A 24,586-nucleotide genomic window follows, 5' to 3' on the forward strand; every position below is an offset into this window, starting at 1 on the left:
ACCACTATCTAGCACTCTACATCCTCAAAGCACTGTCCAAATGTTGACTGACTAAAGGACTGTTATCCCAATAAAGACAATGCAATCTATTATTAGACTTTAAAACAAAGTCTCCTCTGTATTATTTGAACTGCTAATGTATTTGTTACCTGTTGTTGGCTAATACTTGAGTTAGAGCAACCACTACTCATTTTTAAGTATCTGCAGGTTTTCTAACAATGGTGAGAAGCTGTGTTCTCTTACAAATCCAACAAGCCAGAGTGATGAGCAGATTTGTAATGAAGTTCACAAGCCACCTGCAAAAAAAGAAAACTTTATTAGAGAAATACCAAATACCAACAAGAATTTTCTTAGGTATGTGCTGGAGTCTTGCAGAGAGAATTCTGATCGTCAGACCTGTCTACTGCCAGCAGCAAAAAAATGTTAATCAAGTAAAACCCTTCCAAGAGCTCAACCGTCTATTGAAATGAGCAGGAATTGTTTAAACTTTGCCTGTGACAAAGCAAAACATCTTCTATCTTTCTGACTTAAAAAAAAACCCTAGAGAGTCTTACACCAAAATTTAAAGCCACCTAGCAGTTTGCATGTTCCATCTGCAGCCTGGCTAGCAAGGATATTACAGTGCACCCTGGTGTTATTTTAAACCCCTGGAGAGCAGTACGTTTTCAGCAAATTTAAAGTGAATATGTGATGTTATTTTTAGAATCATTTAGTTAAACAGTGTCTTTGCGAGTTTCTCCTGAGTCTGAGACGCTCTGTCTTCTGACGAGTCACTTTTTGCTCTGCAAATATCTTATTGTACGTTCTGCAAAATAAAGCGTTCTTCCTGTATTATTGTATTCCTTCAGCACAAAAGCCACACCACCAAACAAACATGAAGAGTTTTATCTGCTGGAGAGGCTTAGTATTGCTTTTCACAATAGCACTACAGTAGTTTGCATTCAAGTCTCTTTCAGAGGCCCCATTAGCTGAGGGCCCCACAGCACTGAGTGCTGCGCAAACAGTAGCCTAAAATAAATTATTTCCTGTTTTCAAAAAGGATGTGGAGGAAGGAAACCATTTATAAAGCAAGTGATGGAAGCAGACACAATGAAAGAGAGAGGGAGACTTTACAAACCATTATGAGCCTGCAAAAAGTTACACACATGCTTAACTTTATGTTAACACTGAAGTTAGCAGAACTGTGCACATGAATTAGGTACACTTGTAATTGTTTGTAGGATAGGGGCCTAGATTATTAAAACTTCTTTTAGTGTCAGTAGTGAGATAACATTAAAAGAGTGCAAATAGGCAGATTTGCAACACACATGCATTCAACCCACAGTTGTTAAAATTCAAATAGGTTCCCACTTTCATTAATGAACTTTTAATCACAAGTGTTTGTTATAACATGCTTCAGTAGGACATAATGGTATTTGCCTTTATTGACAGTCATACATTAAACTAGTCTTTTTATAAATCAGTTCCTGGAAAGAGTTGAAGGAAGTTGTGAACTTAAAAATTTCCCTTCAGTCAGGAGTTTTGGGGTTTGTTTTTAAACCTGTTATTGTTTCAAGTAACAAAATTACAACAACAGATTGGAGGAAAAAATATCAATTTCATCAGTTTGTTTACTTGGTGTACCGGACAGCACCCCTGCTGGAACTAGGAGTACCAAACCCCTTTGCTTGAAGTAGTAATAACAAACAGGAAATAAATTGGTTCCAACATCAGCACCCCCAATACAAAAATTGTTCTAGCACCCCTACATTGTGCCTAATCAGCTTCATGGTTTCCCCTGTACTGTTGGTAGGCTCTAATTCTGCAATCAATTATGCATATACTTAATTGTTCACATTGGTAATCTCATTGGATCAAATCCCCTATTGTTTGTGTGGACCTTCTGCTCAGCAAGAAGGGAGCGAAAATCATTTACCAAGTAGGAAAAATGTGGCTGTGAAACCTAATGATTTGTCAGGGGGCTTCCCAGGTAGGAGTAGTACCTAAAACTATATGTAATGCCGACAGACCACAGTCGGTGGCGGGCGGGATCGAACCGGGGACCTCTGGAGCTTAGTGCATGAGCTAAAAGCCAACCGGCTGTTATGCAGACTCAGTTTATCTCTCTCTTTAAGCTGTCTTGGTGCTACTAGATGGGACAGAACACCGCACTCAGGAGGTGTGTGGGTTACATACTTGCCTTTCCCCTAGTTGAGGAAGCACGTCCCGAGCTTCAGAGTCTTCCCAGTTGAGCCCCCACTTGTAATACCAACAGACCCCGGTTGTTGGTGGGCTGGATTGAACCGGGGACCTTTGGAGCTTACTGCTTGAGCTAAAAGCCAACTGGCTGTTAGCTAAGGCTGTAGAGCAGACACACACTCTCTCTCACCCTGCCACTAGATGGGACACAACACCACACCCAGAAGGTACATATACGCTTTTTTTTAAACTGATTAAATGTCAAGCTGATGGTGTCCATTTAATACACAGAGAATAGCTTTTACCCTCCTCAACCTAATATGAACTGGCACAGTTCCGCTGACTTCAGCGGACCTATGCCAGTTTACACAAGCTGAGACTCTGGCTATTAGTTTTGTAAATTAGTACTAATTTACTATTCATCTTTTTGCACAAGGTGGGACACAGCATTAACACAATCCACGAAAGACGGAGCTCTGAAAATACCGTGTTACTGGGCAAAAAGCAAGCCAGAGCATTGACAAGAATACAGTGCATTGTATACGAGGTCTGCCATGAAGTTGGTAGTATGAGATGTTCCCAGGCTGCTTTACAGTTTGGCTTGATGTGTCACATTGCCGTAGTTGAGCTCAGCAGAGGTGCTTGAGATGGACCCCCACTGATATAAGCTAGAGGGAACTGCTGGCAGCATTCTCTGTGCAGGAGATTTTGACTTTGGAAATCCCTCCTTGCCGCAGCCCGGATATATTAGCTTTGCAGGCGTGCTGAAAAACCCGTCTTTCCTCCCCCATCTCTCAGACTTCTGGGCAGGTGGAGGGCTAAGAGGTTCAGTGGCTATTTATTAGTGGGCAGTCTTTTATATTGTGTTAATATATGGGCACCTACAGGTGTTTTAATATACTTGGGACGGGGGAATAAAATCTGCCTGGGGACTGACCCTTTCATTGCTAGGGCATTCTTTAAACCATTTATGTTTTCCATGCTTAACGCTTCCCAAATGTCTTCAATTTATTTAACCTAGGGACATCCTTCCCTCCCTTTTCAATTAACTGTGATTTCACACAGGACTGCAGCCAGGAAATATGAGAGTAGTTTGGCATTTAGCTCACATTTTCTCTTGACTGGTAGATCGGGAAGAGTAGCCTATCTCATATAGAAGCAGAGTCACTTCCAAAAAATTGATAGGCACCTTCACAACTTGTCTGAACTCACTCAACAGCCTGTTCCCCACTAAGCAGTGTAACAATCAAGCCTGTGTGTGTTTGGGGCCTTCCCCAACTATAGGTCTAACACTCTCCCCAATCTGTCCAGTAGGAGGTTGCCAATTCACATTGAAAGGAAATCAGGTGCTTAGCACTATATTATAGGGTCCTGATCTTTGAGGGGGGCCTTTAGGTACTTCTGTAGCACAAATAATACGTTGCTTCGTTTTATAAGTTTGAAAGAAAAGTGAGCAAAGAATTTAAAAATGGACTCTACTGAATCACAGAATGTCCTTTGCTCATTTATTTTCACAACCATGGGTTAGTATTAATAAGACTTCATGGTGTACTGAAGTAGCATATTTGTAAAACTTATGTCCTAACAACATGAGATTTCTCTTGATCATCCTGCTACTGAATCTGCTCTGGCAAGGGGGAAGAAAATCATTTTTCTACATAAATGGAAAAAAAAGGTACAAATTAGGGTAGTGCAGACAGGCGATGTTCTATTTACATAACTGTAGATAAAATATTTGTTATAGACAGACACATTCATTCATACACCACAGGGGTGAACATAAAATGTGCTCCTATCAGTGAAACTTCAGAAAGCCTTCAAATATCATAATTATACGTCTTATATCAGGAGTGCAGAGGTCAGATAGCAGTACAGTCAAATAGGTATTTACATCAATAATGCAATATGCTGTCTTCTTCAGATCTACTGATATCTGTCACGTGGGATTATCAAGAGTCAATTTCTCCAGAGCAATAGCACACCAATTTGTCAGCCAACAATGACAAAAATATAAGTATTCTAGTGGCAAATCTTGGTCCTATGTACAAAGCCTGAGTCAAAAGATTTTGCAGACTTCCCTAGAGCATTCCAGGAGCGAAATCCTATTCATAGGCTCAAAGACAGGCAGGCATAAACATAAGTACCCTGCTGAACTCAACCAGCAGTTCTGTACCTGTACATACATTATTCACAAGCCCACCTCCTCCCACTCCCCAACTCCTTCATGCAGCACAGGGACCACTTCATCAAAGACCCCACTGGTTATAATGGTGGCCAACGCCACTGAGTGGAGTGAAAGGGCAGCTGACTCAATAGGGAGGCTGCCACTGGTGTTCCATCCCAGAGATGAAAAGACATTCCACAAAGTCGCTGCTGTCATGTGGGAGAGTCTCTGAGAAAGGGTGTCCAGGGCTAATGTTATTTTTACAGACTCTTGATAACGTCTGGGTTTCCCAAAGGGAAAGTCTACACTATAGTGCTACGTCGGCTGGTAAAGACACACTATGCCAACGGGAGAGTGCTCTCCTGTCGCCATAGTTACTCTACCTAGGCGAGAAGTGGAAGTTATGTCAGTGGGAGAGCGTCTCCTGCCGACATAGTGCCGGTGCGGACAGCAAGAAACTTGCATCGCTGGGGCGGGGGGGTGGGGGGGGCGTGGCTTTTTCACACCCCTGACTAATGTAAGTTATATCAACTTAGGCTGCAGCGTAGACCTGCCCTAAGGGAAGAATAAGGAGCATATTTACTGTTATGGAGGCCTAAGCTAGGAAACCAAAAAGATGTGAACTACACTTATTGGAAAAGGGGTTTGGAATTTGAAGGAGAAGACATAAGGAGTGAATAAATAGGAAGGGGTAGGTGAGAACCAAACCATTACTTTCAAAGATGGAGGAAGAATTAGGCCTCCAGAAATAGATCACATTAAATCCATGCCTGCTCTTCTAAAAAGTCGGAATTCCTTCGCAGGGGCCTGGGCAATGCGCTGGCAAATGCCCAGACCCTCTCTAGATAAGCCGTGACTGTGTCACTCTTGCACAACTGATGAGGTAACTTTGGTTTTGTGATTAAACTATCTGATAAAGATAGAATGGAACATGAGCACACATTTGCCAATGCATAGGAACTGTCCCTCTGAAACAGTCAAAGAGTCATGAACAGATCCTATTCTCAGCAGATCCAGCCGATCCCAATAGAAAACATGTACCCCTATTTCCCGTTCTCAGATGTGAATCTTGAAAATGCATAAACAAGGTGTGTCAGTTGCTTTAGTAGACTTACACTGCCTGTGAAAAGCTCAGTGTTGCATGAAAATAAACAGCTGTTAACAGCACATTTAAGTAGGTGTTTCTAAAACTACCGAATAGAATCAAAACCAGAAGGAGAGGAGAGTGAGCGTGGGTGGGGGGGGCCCCTTCAGTTTACATAAAGAGCATGGCTTAATTTAAAATGAGACACATTAGACTGACAAGCCACAGGACACCAGCTTATCTCTTTTGATTTTAGGAGAGTAAGTTATTCCATTAGCTTTGCATAAATTGAAAAACAGGTGCCAGGAGAGATATGACAAAAAGTCCCACCCAAAAAAAGAAACTTTTAGAGAGCATGAGAGAAAGATAACTGCTCGGCTGCAAAACAAGTAAGCGTTAAACTTGAGGGAGATAATGCTATCAGTGAGGCCCTCATTTCTATTTGTGTCAGCTCTTCCTCAGCTCTATTCTCAGAAGTTTACATCAACAGTACCTGGGTGCTCTGAAAGGGAACTTTGCATTCAATATGTCAGCATTCCCCCCCCCCCTTTTTTTTTTTGCCAAACTTTAACAGAGTTTTGCTTTTGCTCTTTGTAAGCATTCAAATAACATCAGTAAACAAGCTTTGTCAGACACCTGTGAGGAGTCTTAATTTCAAAAAGTGACCACCAAAATGGCATGCACAAAATGAGCCAGAGTGCACCCAATTTCCTACTTTTGGCCCAGATCCTCAGCTGCTGTAAATCAGGATTGCTGTGTAAAGACAATGGACAGTGTACACCATCTGAAGATCTTGTTCCAAATGTATAAATCCTGTATTTTCATTTACAGTTAAGCATAGGCATTAATTTTAAACATTCTGATTTGAGCTGGTTTGCACTAGCATTACTGAAATAAAGAAATGTGTGCTTCATGCAGAATCAATTCCAGACCCAGGATTGAGAAATGAGTTCAATTAATAGCTATGGTACATACTAATAGCAACTAGTGGAAGAAAATAAAAGATCATTTGTCCAATAGTACTAGTCTATTTCTGTGGAATAGACACAGTTCTCCACAAGAGGAACTTCAGATTCCTGTTTCTATTTTTATCCAGCCAGAAACCCACTTTCAAACATACATACATACATACAGGAAACTGAGAAAGAAAAGTGGAGAGACTTGCCAAGCCTCACTCAAATAATCGGGGCTCAGGAATACCTGACTTTCAGTCATGTGTGCAGTGCACTAGGCCATGCTGCCTCTCTGACAGCTACCGAATCTAGACTGAACTGACTGCAACAACAAAGTTATTCTCGCTCTCTCTTTACAGTACCTGAATATTGTTAAGTCGGAACTAGAATAGGAAGGACCTGATAGCATGTGGCTATGTACACATCAGGGTGGATAAAAATCAATGATTTAAAAAAAAATTGATTTTTTATTTAAATCAAATTTTTTTTTATAAAATACTTTTTGAGGAAAAAACCTATCTAAAGATAGTTTTAATTAAGATACATTATAGCTCAAAGAGAAAAGGAGTACTTGTGGCACCTTAGAGACTAACCAATTTATTTGAGCATGAGCTTTTGTGAGCTACAGCTCACTTCATCGGATGCATACCGTGAGCTATTACCAGCAGGAGAGTGGGGTAGGGGGAGAGAAAACCTTTTAACAAGAACATCTGAGGAACAGTGGGTGGGGGGAAGGGAGGAATAAACAAAGGGAAATAGTTTTACTTAGTATAATGACTCAACCACTCCCAGTCTCTATTCAAGCCTAAGTTAATTGTATCCAATTTGCAAATTAATTCTAATTCAGCAGTCTCTCCTTGGAGTCTGTTTTCGAAGTTTTTTTGTTGAAGGATAGTCACTTTGAGATCAGAAATTGAATGACCAGAGAGATTGAAGTGTTCTCCGACTGGTTTTTGAATGTTATAATTCTTGACATCTGATTTGTGTCCATTTATTCTTTTACGTAGAGACTGTCCAGTTTGGCCAATGTACATGGCAGAGGGGCATTGCTGGCACATGATGGCATATATCACATTGGTAAATATGCAGGTGAACGAGCCTCTGATAGTGTGGCTGATGTGATTAGGCCCTATGATGGTGTCCCCTGAATAGATCTGTGGGCACAGTTGGCAACGGGCTTTGTTGCAAGGATAGGTTCCTGGGTTAGTGATTCTGTTGTGTGGTGTGTGGTTGCTGGTGAGTATTTGCTTCGGTTGGGGGGCTGTCTGTAGGCAAGGACTAGCCTGTCTCCCAAGATCTGTGAGAGTGATGGGTCGTCCTTCAGGATAGGTTGTAGATCCTTGATAATACGTTGGAGAGGTTTTAGTTGGGGGCTGAAGGTGACGGCTAGTGGCGTTCTGTTATTTTCTTTGTTGGGCCTGTCCTGTAGTAGGTGACTCGATTTCTGATCTCAAAGTGACTATCCTTCAACAAAAAAACTTCGAAAACAGACTCCAACGAGAGACTGCTGAACTGGAATTAATTTGCAGATTGGATACAATCAATTTAGGCTTGAATAGAGACTGGGAGTGGTTGAGTCATTATACTAAGTAAAACTATTTCCCCTTGTTTATTCCTCCCCCCCACCCCCCACTGTTCCTCAGATGTTCTTGTTAACTCCTGGAAATGTGCTGGAAATGGCCCACCTTGATTATCACTTCAAAAGGTTTTCTCTCCCCCCACCCCACTCTCCTGCTGGTAACAGCTCATCTTAAGTGATCACTCTCCTTACAATGGGTATTTTTTCATGGTCTGTGTGTATATAAAATCTCCTCACTGTACTTTCCACTTTATGCATCCGATGAAATGAGCTGTAGCTCACAAAAGCTTATGCTCAAATAAATTGGTTAGTCTCTAAGGTGCCACAAGTACTCCTTTTCTTTTTGCGAATACAGACTAACACGGCTGCTACCCTGAAACCTGTCATTGTTGTTTTAGTTAAATAAAACAATTTAAATGTCTGTCTGGTGATGTTCTCCTCCTAATACAGCATGGCAAGAAAACCCTTAAATATTAATGATTAACCTGTTGAACTGGAGATAGTTCACCTCCCAATGACTTCATAAATATCTGCTTCAATTACATTTTGTAAATGAAATAACCAAACCATCATTCATTTTCTGACATAGCTGTAAAACTAATCTGAAAAGTTTTCAAAATAAATCACTGTTTAAAAATGTATACTGTATACCTTCTAAAAATGAAACCTACATCTATCTCTGACTTGTGAAGAATATGTATTAAGGTTATAACAACCAACAAGAATGTACTTTTATGTAGAAAACCATGATTAAATCAAGTCTTCTTGACTAGTGATTTAAACCATGATTTAAATCAAATCCACCCTGGTACACATTACAGGTTACGCAGGTGTAAGTTATGTCACTCAGAGGTGTGAATAAACCACCCCCCTGAGTGACACAGACCTAAGCGCTGGGCTGGACAGCACTATGCTGGCAGGAGAGCTTCTCCTGCTGACATAGCTACCACCGCTTGAAGCGGCTGGAGTAATTAAGAATTACTGTAAGCACCGTCGTGTGGCCATATCCTTTGTTTCTTGTGTGATACAGGCAGCTCAATTAATTTAATGTAAAGGAATAACACTAAGATATTGAAAGTTTTGGTTTGTCTTTTTTTTTAAAAAAGGAGTTTGACCTTCATAGAGCAAGTGTAATCAGTAAGCTTGCTTAGTATGTACTCCTTGATCAGGACAACAAATGTCAACTGATTAAGGTAAGCAGCTATCAGAGAAAATGATGTGCATTGTATTGATATATCTGCTGATAACTGATGGGATCTTTCATTTCATTTATTCCCTAAGTAACTGATGTTTAATATACTTTCACACACTGATGGACAGATAGAATCAGAGCATCCACCACTTAACACAGAATTTCAGATGTATATTTTATACAGTGGGGCGTTAAACATATCAGAAGAAACGCTGATACGAGTAAAGGGAATTTAACAGAGCCCCAGTTTACACTTAAAATTTAGAATGATCTAGCTATGCCGCTCAGCACTGTGAAAAACTCACACTCCTGAGAGCTGTAGTTAAGCTGACGGAGCGCCTGGTGTAGATTCTGGAAGAATTCTCTCATCGACCTAGCTACCACGGCTCAGGAAGTGGATTACCTGCATCAAGGGAAAAACCCGTCCGTTGATTTAAAAGCTGTACCACTGCAGTGCCCAAAGTGCAGACACGCCCTAAGTGAATTCCCAGCACAGCAGTAAGTTTTCATGGCTTTTCATGAGCTTTGGTATGGGCTGACATGGCAGTGCCCAGGCAGGGACACAGATCAGGTGGGGAGCTGGGTTCCAGGCTGGGAGCAGCGTAGAGGCAGCATGCTCATTGCCTTGCAGCATTCAAGAACCTCTTGCATCATGCAGAGTTTAGTGGCTCAATAGAGCACCTACTGGAGGCTTTGGAGGGTTATGAGTAAAATGTGGAGCTCTTGGACCCTCAAAAGTGATTCTGGTGGGAGTGGTGGGTATTGGAATCGCATATCAACAGTGATATCAACAGGCTTAGTACCTTATTTTTTAGGGAGCACAAATCAGTGTGCTTAGTCTTATACAAACCATACAAAAATATGGGTCCTGCCCCGAATTCTTTTACATTCAGAGGCCTACACTGTGGTTTAATTATGGCCTGTGTTCATACCCCCCACCAAGAAGAGAGGAGAAGCTGCTAGAGGAATTCTGGCCAAATCAGCCTGAATTCCTCCCAGGGCCAGGGAGCACTGCTTGACAGAGTGGCAGCTCTGCCATCATTTAAAGACTGTGGCACTCATTTCCCCTCCACACTGGGTCTGCAGCATCTACCGATATGGAGGATGGGAGAGGTCAGGTCCTGGCCCCCGCCTCACTCCATCACCTTTTGGGAGGCTGATGCTTATGTCTGTGCTCCGCAATTGGTTTGTGACGGCTCCTGCTCAAGGATCAAGGTAAAGCTCTTCATCCTTCTGCTTTCATGGGCCAGCCTTAATCTAGTCCTTAATTAGAAAGAACTGTAGTTCGGACAAACAATGCACAGGAATACCAGAAAACTGCCTAATCAAAGTATGGCTCTCAGTTACACACATGCTTCTTTCATTGGTCGATTATCACTCCTATGTTATAACTGAGGCACAGTTATATAACCTTCACCTGGTATTGACTGGCACAGCTCAAATACAATGCAGCTTCATGATATGAAGACACTGGAGCCTGCAGAATATTTATTACTAGTGATGATGCATGAGAAGCAACAAGCTCAGCTTGATTCCCAGAGCCTGGCATGAGTTTGGAAGACTGGTAGTTCAAAAGTGTTCAGTTTACTTGCAACTATTAGGCTGAATCAGTGAGATGACAGATACATACCCCATGGGTTCACTTTTACAACAACTTCTCGAAGTGGCCTTGCATTTAAACAATATACGTCCTCTCTTAGGGTTCAAGCAAACCGTGGAACTGCTTTCCTTTGTGGACTCAAAAGGAAATGACTGCTTGTTGTTTTAAAACCTCAGTTAAAGACTTATTTCCTTTTGAATGGAATGGAAAGTGAATGGAACCTGCTGGAATAGCTTTTCAGAGGCTTTTCTCAGCTTCTCCTGGATTCAATCAATTTCAAATTGCCAGTAAAATGCTGGCAACTGCTAGGTATACGTTGTGAGGGGCTTTTAAAAATTCAAGGCAGAGCCACGCCTTAGCAATCATTTACTTTTCCCGGCAGTCTGTGAATCGGCCTTAAGCACTAAATCATTCAATTATTTTATTAAATCTTTTCAATGCAGTAAATGCTTCATTGGTCATTTCATTTAATAATGTCTCCAATTTTTCTTACATTAGCTGTTTCGAGTTCAGCTAGAAAAAAATGACTCGTTCATGTGATGCATAAACATGACTGGGGAAAATTTTACTGCTTTCTCATTAAAACATAGAGCTGGGTTTTCAGAAGTGCTCAGTGTTAGCCTAACTCTCTTCCCACTGAAGTGTTGGTAGATCTCCCACTGACTTCAGTGATAACAGGGTTAGCTCAATGGTGGACTAAGTTATTTGGGACTTTTTTCCCCTCAAATATAACACTCCACCTAATTTTAAAAGATATTTCTTTGTCCTAGAATTATTTTCCTACATCCCTTTCAGTTGTGTGTGTTGATGACACATTCAACTTTTGGCCTAGGGAATATCATTACCAGATTACTCGCCATATCCTGGCAGATCTAATTACTTAAAATAAGAGATTGCTCAACGGGGAAATGAGTGTGTTGGCCAGTATAAGCTGGGCTAATATATATAGACACACAGACACATACTATCCATATGTATTATTCACACCACATATATTATACATGAAGGACACAATATCAGTATAACATTATATTATATATAGTTCTAGCAGTTACAAGGCTGGAATTGGCCTATGCCGTTCTATAATCCCATTCATTTATGTTAAATATCCCAATAACACCCTGCATTAGCTGAAGTAAGGTTTGGCTTAAGTAGCTAGGAAAACTGGCAGGATTAGGACATATAAGTGTTTTGCACAGGATCTAGTCCAGGGGGTGAATATAGCTATACTGCTTGGTAATAGTGACCATAACATAATAAAATTTAACAATCCTGGAGAGGTGGGGGAACACTAAAGCAGCCCATCACGGTAGCATTTAATTTCAGAAAGGGAAACTACACAAAAGTGAGGAAGATAGGTAAACGGAAATTAAAAGGTATAGTGCCAAAACTGAAAACCCTGCAAGCTGAATGGAAACTTTTTAAAGACACCATAATAGAGGCTCAATTTAAATGTATGCCCCCAAAATTAAAAAATATAGTAAGAGGACAAAAAAAGTGCCATTATGGCTAAAAAACAAAGTAACAGAAGCAGTAAGAGGCAAAAAGGCATCCTTTAAAAAGTGGAAGTTAAATCCTTCTGAGGAAAACAGAAAAGAGCATAAACTCTGGCAAGTGAAGTGTAAAAATATAATTAGGAAAGCCAAAAAAGAATTTGAAGAGCAGCTAGCCAAAAACTCAAAATATAACAGCAAAACAAATTTTAAATACATCAGAAGCAGGAAGCCTGCTAAACAACCACTGGACGATTGAGATGCTACAGGAGCACTCGAGAGAAGGCCATTGCGGAGAAACTAAATTTATTCTTTGCGTTGGTCTACACAGCTGAGAATATGAGGGAGATTCCCAAACCTGAACCATTCTTTTTAGGTGACAAATCTGAGGAACTGTCCCAGATTGAGGCGTTACTAGAGTAGGTGTTGAACAAATTGATGAATTAAACAGTAATAAATCACCAGGACCAGATGGTTCTGAAGGAACTCAAATGTAAATTGCAGAACTACTAACTGTGGTATGTAACCTATCATTTAAATCAGCTTCTGTACCAGATGACTGGAGGATAGCTAATGTGATGCCATTTTTTAAAAAAAGGCTCCAGAAGTGATCTTGGCAATTATAGGCCAGTAAGCCTAACTTCAGTGCCAGGCAAATTGGTTGAAACTATGGTAAAGAACAGAATTATCAGACACATAGATGAACACAATATGTTGGGGAAGAGTCAAGAGTTCTCTGAGGAGTCAGCAAGCATGTGGACAAGAGGGATCCAGTGATATAGTGTATTTAGATTTTCAGAAAGCCTTTGACAAGGTCCCTCACCAAAGGCTCTTAAGCAAAGTAAGCAGTCATAGAATAAGAGGGAAGGTTCTCTCATGGATTGGTAACTGGTTAAAAGATAGGAAACAGAGGGTAGGAATAAATGGTCAGTTTTTAGAATGGAAAGAGGTAAATAGTGGTGTCCCCCAAGGGTCTGTACTGGGACCAGTACTGTTCAACATATTCATAAATGATCTGGAAAAAGGGGTAAACAGTGAGATGGAAAAATTTGCAGATGATGCAAAACTACTCAACATAGCTAAGTCCAATGCAAACTGAAGAGTTACAAAGGGATCTCACAAAACTGGGTGACTGGGCAACAAAATGGCAAATGAAATTCAATGTTGATAAATGCAAAGGAATGCACATTGGAAAAACATAATCCCAACTATACATATAAAATGGTGGGGTCTAAGTTAACTGTTACCACTCAAGAAAGAGATTGTGAGTCTTTGTGGATAGTTCTCTGAAAACATCCACTCAATGTGCAGCAGCAGTCAAAAAAGCAAACAGAATATTGGGACTCATTAAGAAAGGGATAGATAATAAGACAGAAAATATCATATTGCCTCTATATAAATCCATGGTACACCCACATCTTGAATACTGCGTGCAGATGTGGTCGCCCGATCTCAAAAACCATATATTCTGATTGGAAAAGGCACAGAAAAGGGCAACAAAAATGATTAGGGGTATGGAACAACTTCCATATGAGAGATTTAATAAGACTGGGACTTTTCATCTTGGAAAAGAGACAGCTAAACGGGGATATGATAAAAGTCTATAAAATCATGACTGGTGCAGAGAAAGTAAATAAGGAAGTGTTGTTTACTCCTTCTCATAACACAAGAACTAAGGATCACCAAATGAAATTAATAGGCAGCAGGTTTAAAACAAAAAAAAGGAAGCATTTCTTCACACAACACTGTGACAACCTGTGGAATTCTTTGCCAGAGGATGTTGTGAAGGCCAAGACTATAACAGGGTTAAAAAAAGAACCATGTGTGATGGGTGGGGTCACAGAAACCCCCTCGGAACTTCCACCTGACGTGCTGGGACTACCTCTGAGCCTGTTTTCCCTGGCAGCTTGGGACTTCAATATCTTGCCTTGTTTGAGCCAGACATGCTTGCCTGCTGCAAACACAGATCCAAGTCTGAACCATGTCCCCCACAAGCTGCAGACTTAAATGAAAACAGTTTAAGAGGTGTCCTGTCTCCAGCACCTAGATACCCAGCTCCCAATGGGGTCCAAACCCCAATAAATCTGTTTTACTCTGTATAAAGCTTATACAGGGTAAACTCATAAATTGTTCACCCTCTATAACACTGATAAGAGAGATATGCACAGCTCTTTGCTCCCCCAGGAATTAATTACTTATTCTGGGTCAATTAATAAGAAAAAAGTGATTTTATTAAGTATAAAAAGAAGGATTTAAGTGATTTCAAGTAATAACAGACGGGGGGGGGGCTGGATTTGTGCTGGAAATGGCCCACCATTATTTGTGATTATCATACACATGTGATTATCATACACATGATTATCATACACATTGTAAGGAGAGTGATCACTTTATATAAGCTATTACCAGTAGGAGAGTGGGGTGGGAGGAGAGAAAACCTTTTGTTGTGATAAACACCCATTTTTTCATGGTCTGTGTGTATAAAAACATCTTCTGTATTTTCCACAGTACACATCCGATGAAGTGAGCTGTAGCTCAAATATTTATTTATTTAATAAATAAATATTTATTTATTATTTATGCTCAAATAAATTGGTTAGTCTCTAAGGTGCCACAAGTACTCCTTTTCTTTTTGCGAATACAGACTAACACGGCTGTTACTCTGAAACCAGACAGAACAAAGTAAGTTATCAAGCAAAATAAAATAAAACATGCAAGTCTACGCCTAATACAGTAGGAAACTAAATGCAGGTAAATATCACCCTCAGAGATGTTCCAATAAGCTTCTTTGACAGTCTAGACTCCTTCTAGTCTGGGTCCAGCAATCACTCACACCCCTATAGTTACTGTCCTTTGTTCCAGTTTCTTTCAGGCATTCTTTGGGGTGGAGAGGCTATCTCTTGAGCCAGCTGAAGACAAAATGGAGGGGTTTCCAGGGGCTTATATAGTATCTCTCTTGTGGGTGGAACCCCCTTTTTCCCCCTGTATAGAATCACAGCTACAAGATAGAGTTTTGGAGTCACATGGGCAAGTCAAATGTCCATGCATGACTCAGTTCTTTACAGGCCGACGCCATTGCCCACATGTTAGTCTGAACATTCCCAGAAAAGCTCAGATGTGGCTTGGCAACTATCAAGGTCCATTGTCAGCCAAATACTTCCAATTACTTAAATAACCCCTTCACACTATGTTGACCAATCTGCCTTAGGTGCTTTCTACAGCAAACACTTTAAATACAAGCATAGCGTCAACGCTCATAACTTCAGATATAAAAATGATACATGCATACGAATAGGATGAATACATGCAGTAGAACATAACCTTTGCAAAGATATGTTACTTGACATATCTGGCATAAAACATATTCCAGTTATGTCATATTTACACTTGTAAGTATATATCTACAGATCATTATGGGGTGCAACGTCAAACCATGCTCTGAAGTGTCCCTACCCTCTGTTTGCCAGAAGCTGGGATAGGGCGACAGGGGATGGATCACGTGATGATTACCTGTTCTGTTCATTCCCTCTGAAGCACCTGACATGGGCCACTGTTGGAAGACAGGACACTGGGCTAGATGGACTACTGGTCTGAACCAGGATGGCCGTTCTTATGTTCTTATTTACAAGCCTAGGAGGTGCCTTCATGCCCTTGGTATCTGGAATGTACGTGATCAAAACAAAGATAAGGGGTACACCATGGTACCAGAAAAACAAGGCAGAAAGATTATTGGATAAATCTAGCCTCAGATGATGCATACAGTACCTTATTACTTTTAAACTGGTTGGGTCTCTAAAGGATAGCTTTAAGGGTATAACTTTGGAAACAAGCCTTCTTCCTAAAAAGAATTCAGCGGCACAGCAGGAGATTGCTATCTGGAAACTGGTATTGTATGGAACCTTTTTTCCCTGTGCTGTGCGATTACTGCCTTTTAGCTGCCAGCCTGACTGACACTGGTTATTCAGTTGCTTTAGTATATTCTGTAACGAAACAAACTGTGGTCAAGCAATTGACGATACAATTCACCAACAACCACCAAAGTAACTGCCAAGTCACGCACTGCTTTCTCCATAAGAGACTCTTGACACAATGCATTAATGCAAAGGAAAGTTGGAATAGTAGCTGCATCAGTATGTCCCTGGTCAACAGACACAGGCATGTCCCTTCAGAATTACTACACTGAAAGGAGGAATCCAGTTCTCTTCTCACAACAGTTTTACACAAAGTATAACTTAGCTAGGAGCCTTACACTGGTCCTTAAATCGACTATTCGGCCAGACTATCTTATGTCCATCACTGGTGATCTTATCGTACCACTGCAGCTTTTGGTAACCACATGATTACCAGCCACATAGTGGCATTCCTTGGTAAACATTCTTTTGAATAACTTGGTCTTCCATTCTAATAATATGCCGATGCCAAGAAAGCTGCAAACCAAACCAGTGCTGATGGAGGCAATTACTGGTTTCTACTTCAAATATCTTCGTTGCTGATCTTGTCCTGCCACTTAATATGGAGCAGCTGACAGACTATGAGAATCGAAAACAACAAATCAGTGTTCTTCAGCCTTCCTCAGTGCCCATGTTTCACTGCCGTACAGTTGAGTTGGGATAAGTGTGGTTCTATAGATCCACAGCTTTGTAGCAAGCTTGATGTGACAACATTTCCAGAAAGGCCACTGAAAGACCCAAAACATGGAAGCAACTACTGCTATACAAGTGTCTGTATAATTTGAGCATCTTCCAGAACGGTCTATGAATCTTTCTACGTATTTGACATCAGCCACCTGCACAATATCCCATCTGGACAGGTTAAACCTAAGCTAGCTGTAACCAGGAGCTCAAATCTGCTTGTTGGGAATGGCCAGGTTTTATCCAGTCTAATAACCAGACCAATGTGTGCTGCTTCTTGCCCAGCTACTGAAGCGCTTGACGTTAAACACATGCTCAAGTCTTTTTCAGGATTGGAGACTAGTTGAGAAGAGAATCAGGTTCATGGTTTCCAAAGGATGACTAGTACCTTCTTTACAACCACTTCAGGTTCAAAGGACCACATGAAGTAAGTCGATATACACTAGCTGAAGATTTGGCCCAAAGTGTGTTTTCATTTGGCCTCTCTAATTGCACACACTCTATTTGTAGGTACATCTGTTTGTGTAAGCAAAAACCTCTACTGGCACATACAAACTGATGTCCCCAGAGAGACTGAAAGTAAAATTATGAAAGACTAATGCAAGTTTGATGCAAAGTGTACAGATAGCCTATAGTTACACCATCTCAGGCTGTGATTTTATCAGATCTCAAAAACTAACCAGATTTAGGCCTACTAAGTACTTATACAACAAAACAAAACCTCTCAGCTACAGCAGGAAGGGGTATTGGTAATTGCATAGGGGATGTTCTTTCCTCCCAATCATCTCTGAACCAATGCCCATAGACTTTGTGAGGGGCACTGTGCTACTCACACTTCTGTCTTACGGATGAGGCATAAAATAGAGGTCCTAATTGGTTGTGATCATTAGTGATCCCATGGCATTTTTCACAAAACTCGTGTTTGCTAGCCCCAGCATACTGGCAAACTACCCACTTGGGTAGTTATGCTTTGCTTTAATACCACCATCACTTTGCCAAACCCAAACTCAGTTCACCTCAAATTCCTGCATGCTGCCTGTACTCTCAGAGGAGATTTTTTGTCTGCCTTGTTTATAAGCCACTTTGTAAAGGAAGGCAGTACACAAAACATTAAATAATATTCTATCGCACCTCAGTACCAGTCCAATTATGAGGAGTTATCAATAAATCTTGCACCAATTGTCATTATTCTGCACACTACAACAATGTTTCCATATTTCAATGTCCAGACTTTTACAGATCATTTGCGTGGTACCTTTCCTCATCCTCGGGGTTACTTAAGAGTCATTATTCTTGGCTCACACTAATTGGGAGAAAAATCTAATTCCTTCTGTTTCAGCTAAAATAATTAAATGGAACAATAAAAATTGACACAAAACTCGACTTGATGAACACTACTTTGATGCCAGGTATGGATCTGTTATCTGAACTCCCTTTGCCCTAACTAGTAAAATAAAAATTGAAGTGAAAAATATGTCAAAGTTTGGAGTTACTGTACAAAAAACTCCTGAGCAACAACAAGGTGTATTACATGTAGGACTGTAACTGAAAAACCAAATGAAGTAGATGTGCATGGATCCATATTAAATAAAGCCATAACATTAGTCAATGAATAGGGTATATCTCATCGGGATCATCCGCTCTTCCTACCTGGGTGATCTCATTCCTATTTTATAGCATATCTCTGCCTGAGCAGCTCAGTTCTCAAATTATGAATATTTATGACTTCACCCACCATGGAAACTAACTCTTTGGCTCATGGAAGAACACTGATCTGCCCAATAACTACCAGCCCATGCTTCTGGATGGTTGTGGGCACTTCAAATAAATGGCCCTGTTCTCTGTTCTTCGCTGTGCACACAGAAATAAAAACAGAAATCCATCACTTTCTCAACCGCCTCCCTCTCTGTCTCTAAACAAATAAAATACTGCAGTGCAAAATATGTGTGGGATACAGAACAACCATTAGAGTTTTTGTGTGGAGGAATGGGGAGTTAAGTAACAAGGGAGAAGGAGCAGTGTGCAACATGGACAGCAGGTACCATAGGCTGGTGGAGACTGTGCCTCCCCAAACAGCCAGGCGTGGTGCTGCCCACGCTCAGCCTCCAGACCCCCTCTTCCTGCTTCCCGCTCTGTGTCTCTGTGTGCCGTGCGCCACCCACCCTCCCATTGCTACGGGTCTGGGGAGACTGCAGCTGCACGCCACCCACCCCGGGGTTTCCACCTGCCCTCCCAGTGCTCCAGGGCTAGGGCCACGCCACCCACCCTGCTGGCGCTCCCTTGGGAGGGGGCTAGCCTGGGGCAAAGGCTGATGGCTGTGGCGGGGGAGGGGTCTCCAGGCGCTACCAGGGGGGTGTCTTGGAAGGGGCAGGGCCTCGGGCAGATGGGGAATGTCTGAGGGCTGGTCTCCCCCAGCTGGCGGTTCATGCGCCGCCCATTGTGTGCAACCAGAAAGACGCAACACTGGTGTCAAAGCAAGAGGACACTGTGGGAAGAATGAGCGACAGTCTTTAGAGAGCAGCCTTCTAGTGTTGATCTCAACATCTGGGAACTGGAGAAAACAAGTAATAAAAAAGACCCTATTTGAGAACCTTTTCAAGAAATTCCTGTACTCTGGGTAAAAACATGAACCTGTGCCAAGTGTTTTGCAACATTTTTATGGACTGTCTACCATGTCCTATTATGCTAGTAAATGATCACTTAGATTATTACCATATGTTTTGGGTGGATACTTTCTTTGGAATTTCAAAATGTTTGTGTTCAAAATATAATTTACATATTAGTTTGTTGTGGGAGTATTTATCACTTACTGTTTTACTGTTACTGCTAGATTTCTGAAATGATTTGTTTTTATTGCTCAATATAATCATGGAAGCATGGAATCATAGAACCGCATGGTTAGGAGGTACTGCAAAGATCATATAGTATAACCCCCTGCCAAGATGCAGACATCCTAGGTGAAGATTTCCTGTTTAAAAGTCAAGTTTTAATAGGCATTTGTGAATTTTAACATTTAATTTTTTCAAACTGTTTGGTATGTTGTCAGAGATAAGGATTTACACAGATTTAGATAATCCTTATGATTTATTAATTATTTCCCCTATAAACTGGGTTTAGAATAAATTATAACATTTAAACAATGGTACAAACAGCTGTAGGAAGTATTTTTTCTAAAGCAGTGAACTCAGTAATACTCAGTGAGAGTGACTTTTTATACCATTTTGTTTCTGGGTCCAATCTAGTCAAAAAGGGTTATGAACATCCATCATCTGCAATGTCTACAACTTCAGTCATCCATTGGTACTACCAGCAGTTTGCAACTAAACATACGTCAGACAGTAAATTACCTGTATCAAAAAAAAAAAAAAAGCTTTCTTCCCTTTGCAGTAAACCCATGGATGAGTTTATAATCAGGATTAGCAAATTTCAGCAAAACTCCACAGATTAAAAGATTACTTGGTTCATTTATGCAACAAATTCTCCCTTTCGTCTTGTTCCGAATGAACATTTCATTGACATGGTTCAATCATTATGACCAGGCTGCACTCCATCCGGCAGACCAGACATTGTTGGAAGGTTGCTGGATGCAGTATGAGAAGAAAATTGAACAGTGTGCAAAAAACATTTACAGGAAATTTGTTCATGTGAGACTTGATGATAAACCAACGCACACTATGATCCAGTCATATGTGCTTGTGTGACAACAGAAAATGAGATTATCTCACAGAAACAATCACTACATCAGGAAATGCCCCTACAGCAGAATACTTAAAAGAAGCAGCAGTAAAAGCTATTAAAAAAATGAATGAAAATGTCAGTGTCAAGTAACAGGTTTCAGAGTAACAGCGTGTTAGTCTGTATTCGCAAAAAGAAAAGGAGGACTTGTGGCACCTTAGAGACTAACCAATTTATTTGAGCATAAGCTTTCGTGAGCTACAGCTCACTTCATCGGATGCATACTGTGGAAAGTGTATAAGATCTTTATATATACACACACAAAGCATGAAAAAATACCTCCTCCCACCCCACTCTCCTGCTGGTAATAGCTTATCTAAAGTCACCACTCTCCTTACAATGTGTATGATAATCAAGGTGGGCCATTTCCAGCACAAATCCAGGGTTTAACAAGAACGTCTGGGGGGGGGGGGTAGGAAAAAACAAGGGGAAATAGGTTACCCTGCATAATGACTTAGCCACTCCCAGTCTCTATTCAAGCCTAAATTAATTGTATCCAATTTGCAAATGAATTCCAATTCAACAGTTTCTCGCTGGAGCCTGGATTTGAAGTTTTTTTGTTGAAGAATTGCAACTTTCATGTCTGTAATCGCGTGACCAGAAAGATTGAAGTGTTCTCTGACTGGTTTATGAATGTTATAATTCTTGACATCTGATTTGTGTCCACTTATTCTTTTACGTAGAGACTGTCCAATCTGACCAATGTACATGGCAGAGGGGCATTGCTGGCACATGATGGCATATATCATATTGGTGGATGTGCAGGTGAACGAGCCTCTGATAGTGTGGCTGATGTTATTAGGCCCTGTGATGCTGTCCCCTGAATAGATATGTGGGCACAGTTAACGACGTGCTTTGTTGCAAGGATAGGTTCCTGGGTTTGTGGTTCTGTTGTGTGGTATCCAACGCATTATTAAGGATCTACAACGTATCCTGAAGGATGACCCAACACTCTCACAAATCTTGGGAGACAGGCCAGTCCTTGCCTACAGACAGCCCCCCAACCTGAAGCAAATACTCACCAGCAACCACATACCACACAACAGAACCACTGTTCTGAGAAAACCTGGATTTGTGCTGGAAATGGCCCAACTTGATTATCATACACATTGTAAGGAGAGTGATCACTTTAGATAAGCTTCAGAGTAACAGCCGTGTTAGTCTGTATTTGCAATAAGAAAAGGAGTACTTGTGGCACCTTAGAGACTAACCAATTTATTTGAGCATAAGCTTTCGTGAGCTACACCTCACTTCATCGGATGCATACCGTGGAAACTGCAGCAGACTTTATATATACACAGAGAATATGAAACAATACCTCCTCCCACCCCACTGTCCTGCTGGTAATAGCTTATCTAAAGTGATCATCAGGTTGGGCCATTTCCAGCACAAATCCAGGTTTTCTCACCCTCCACCCCCCCACACACAAATTCACTCTCCTGCTGGTGATAGCCCATCCAAAGTGACAACTCTTTACACAATGTGCATGATAATCAAGTTGGGCCATTTCCTGCACATATCCAGGTTTTCTCACATCCCCCCCACCCCCATACACACACAAACTCACTATCCTGCTGGTAATAGCTCATCCAAACTGACCACTCTCCAAGTTTAAATCCAAGTTAAACCAGAACATCTGGGGGGGAGGGGTAGGAAAAAACAAGAGGAAATAGGCTACCTTGCATAATGACTTAGCCACTCCCAGTCTCTATTTAAGCCTAAATTAATAGTATCCAATTTGCAAATGAATTCCAATTCAGCAGTTTCTCGCTGGAGTCTGGATTTGAAGTTTTTCTGTTGTAATATCGCAACTTTCATGTCTGTAATCGCGTGACCAGAGAGATTGAAGTGTTCTCCGACTGGTTTATGAATGTTATAATTCTTGACATCTGATTTGTGTCCATTTATTCTTTTACGTAGGGACTGTCCAGTTTGACCAATGTACATGGCAGAGGGGCATTGCTGGCACATGATGGCATATATCACATTGGTGGATGTGCAGGTGAACGAGCCTCTGATAGTGTGGCTGATGTTATTAGGCCCTGTGATGGTGTCCCCTGAATAGATATGTGGGCACAATTGGCAACGGGCTTTGTTGCAAGGATAAGTTCCTGGGTTAGTGGTTCTGTTGTGTGGTATGTGGTTGTTGGTGAGTATTTGCTTCAGGTTGCGGGGCTGTCTGTAGGCAAGGACTGGCCTGTCTCCCAAGATTTGTGAGAGTGTTGGGTCATCCTTCAGGATAGGTTGTAGATCCTTAATAATGCGTTGGAGGGGTTTTAGTTGGGGGCTGAAGGTGACGGCTAGTGGCGTTCTGTTATTTTCTTTGTTAGGCCTGTCCTGTAGTAGGTAACTTCTGGGAACTCTTCTGGCTCTATCAATCTGTTTCTTTACTTCTGCAGGTGGGTATTGTAGTTGTAAGAAAGCTTGACAGAGATCTTGTAGGTGTTTGTCTCTGTCTGAGGGGTTGGAGCAAATGCGGTTGTATCGCAGAGCTTGGCTGTAGACGATGGATCGTGTGGTGTGGTCAGGGTGAAAGCTGGAGGCATGCAGGTAGGAATAGCGGTCAGTAGGTTTCCGGTATAGGGTGGTGTTTATGTGACCATTGTTTATTAGCACTGTAGTGTCCAGAAAGTGGATCTCTTGTGTGGACTGGACCAGGCTGAGGTTGGTGGTGGGATGGAAATTGTTGAAATCATGGTGGAATTCCTCAAGGGCTTCTTTTCCATGGGTCCAGATGATGAAGATGTCATCAATATAGCGCAAGTAGAGTAGGAGCTTTAGGGGACGAGAGCTGAGGAGAGTGGGGTGGGAGGAGGTATTTTTTCATGCTTTGTGTGTATATAAAAAGATCTTCTACACTTTCCACAGTATGCATCCGATGAAGTGAGTTGTAGCTCACGAAAGCTTATGCTCAAATAAATTGGTTAGTCTCTAAGGTGCCACAAGTACTCCTTTTCTTTTAGTGTCAAGTAAGTAGCTTTGTCGCAGACAATGCTGCCAAGATGAGAAGAAATCTAGTAGAAAATAATGGAGGGAACCTGAAGCTTAGAACACATGCATTCAGTGCTCATTTGATGTATCTTTTAGCCAGCGACCTAAGTATAACTCCAGGAACTAAGGAAAATATTGCTAAAATTGCAAAATACTTCTGTGACAACCACTTTGCTTTAGCTTCACCGAAGAGAAGAGAATCCAAGTTAATTCTCCCTCACAATGTAAGATGGAACTCAGTGGTTGACTGTTGTGATCTATTTATGAAGAACTGGCTGTTTCCGATGATAATTTTGGAAGCAAATTGTGACAAAATACATGGAACTAATCAACAGCAGGCTAAAGAGAAATGTATAAGCTATGCTGAATACACTGAAACCGACTGTCATAGCCTGAGACAAACTGCAGACAGATTGCTGCTGTTGTTGAAATTTGAAAAGAACTTCAAGAGACACTGAAGAAAGAAATACTCAATAACAAAGTTAAATGACAGATAGTAAAGAACCGGATGGACCAAGTACTTACTCCACCCCATTTTCTTGCCACATTCACAACCCAAAGTACAAAATTAGTTGCCAAACTGTTGAAGAAGAAGATACTGTTAGGACATGAGCATCTAATTCAGTCCTGTCAAGCATAATAAATTTCAGGGCTGTACATGTTTGCTGATAATATTTTAAAGAAAGTAGCACCACTGAACTGATGGAAGTCACTAGCTAAGCACCTGGAACCAGACTTTGCTGAAAAAGTCTGAAGGCAGTCAACTTAGGAAATCACTGTCTCATTTTCAAGAGACTTAGGCAAGTAGAAACCTAAAGCTCCAGTCACTTTACAGGCTGACCTGAAATAATCAGTTTAATACACTATCTCCAGTTGATCCCTCTGTTTAATAAATTGTTTAGTTGTAAATGTGAAACATATTTTTAAAAGAAAAGTTTATGTATCCAAAACATTTAAGTTTGTTTTGTTTAATAAAAATATATTCT

General features: G+C 41.1%; 1 protein-coding gene across 13 annotated transcripts in view; it reads right to left on the reverse strand.

Annotated features, from left to right (window-relative positions):
- The window catches only part of ST6GAL1 (ST6 beta-galactoside alpha-2,6-sialyltransferase 1), a 104,038-nt gene that overhangs the window by 25,600 nt on the left and 53,852 nt on the right, over positions 1-24,586 (reverse strand). For 12 of the 13 annotated variants that reach the window (XM_048862743.2, XM_048862734.2, XM_048862733.2 and 9 more), the window contains one exon: positions 150-296. The gene's annotated coding sequence lies outside the window, so the exon portion shown is untranslated. Of the gene's footprint in view, positions 1-149; positions 297-15,753; positions 15,777-24,586 lie in introns of those variants that run through there. The other variant, XM_075132238.1, reaches the window with a different exon arrangement.

This window comes from Caretta caretta, chromosome 9 (genome assembly GCF_965140235.1).
Source record: "Caretta caretta isolate rCarCar2 chromosome 9, rCarCar1.hap1, whole genome shotgun sequence".
In the NCBI taxonomy this organism is placed as follows: Eukaryota; Metazoa; Chordata; order Testudines; family Cheloniidae; genus Caretta; species Caretta caretta.